Here is a 1,098-nt window from a genome sequence, read left to right on the forward strand (position 1 = left end):
GGAAGGGACTCAGAAGTCGCCGCTATCACGCGCTCGAGAACACGCCATCGACAATGAAGTTGTCATGCTCAGCGGTAGAATAGAGCCCGCATAAACAAAGTATGTTTGGCTGCTCATTACGATTGTGCTACTTTAATGGGTCCCCCTACTTTAACTAATCCTTTTAAGGGCTTGTAGCCCACCTTACCGACGCGATTTTCGGCTTATCACGGTCACCCCAGTGCACGTAAAACAAATCTCCATATTAGTCCCACCGCTATGGCCGTTTTACGTAGCCATCTTTAGAGGGTTGTTTCCCATCAATTTTGTTCATGAAGTTCTTTGTTATTCCAACAGAGTTGTTTTCAAAGGGAAGAGTATAACGTGAAGCCGTTCTTGTGTAAAAATTGCGTATCACGCGCTCCCCTTAGGCTTCGAGCCACGTGCTGATTTCGGCACTGCTACGCACCTGTGAAGGTGGTACTGTGGAACAAAGGAGTCGCGAACAAAGCCGTAGTTGCTCAGTGCGATCGTGTTGAGGCCAGGTCACTTCAAGCTTGAACGTCCATAACCTCCACCTCTACGGCTTCTTCTCTAGATCATCTCTCCAGATTTCTCTTCACCTATTCAGCTTGATTAATCTTGAGAAAACGAACGCCCACTCGAAACTGGTATGCAGTAGCAACAATCATCCTTTATCCACTTTTTCTAGTCTTCACCATCTGCTTGACCTCTGAAGCGCGAACTTCTTTTCAACATCCACTCTTGTAGATGAAGCTCCGCCGCGCACCACGAATCTTCCACAAGATTCGGAAGCTAACTGATAGGCTTACCAACAGAGTCCGTGGACGTGACGGTAAGAATTGGCCTTGATTAATGAGGTGGACCACTTTTTTACGAATGTAACTTTGCCCTCACTTCTGTAGATGTCGAACGTAAACTGATGGAAACGAAGCAAACTATGCTGCCGAGATTGATGATTGCAAAGATTTCTGCCCACACTGACGACGGCACCCCTCGAACCGGATCTGAAAGTGCACCCGAATCCCATCTCGAAGAGAACCTGGCACATGAACATGGCGCCTTGGTCTCCCTTGATCTTCCGCTTTGGAAATCGGT

The sequence above is a fragment of the Melampsora larici-populina genome (genome assembly GCF_000204055.1).
Source record: "Melampsora larici-populina 98AG31 unplaced genomic scaffold MELLAscaffold_6, whole genome shotgun sequence".
Classification (NCBI taxonomy): domain Eukaryota; kingdom Fungi; phylum Basidiomycota; class Pucciniomycetes; order Pucciniales; family Melampsoraceae; genus Melampsora; species Melampsora laricis-populina.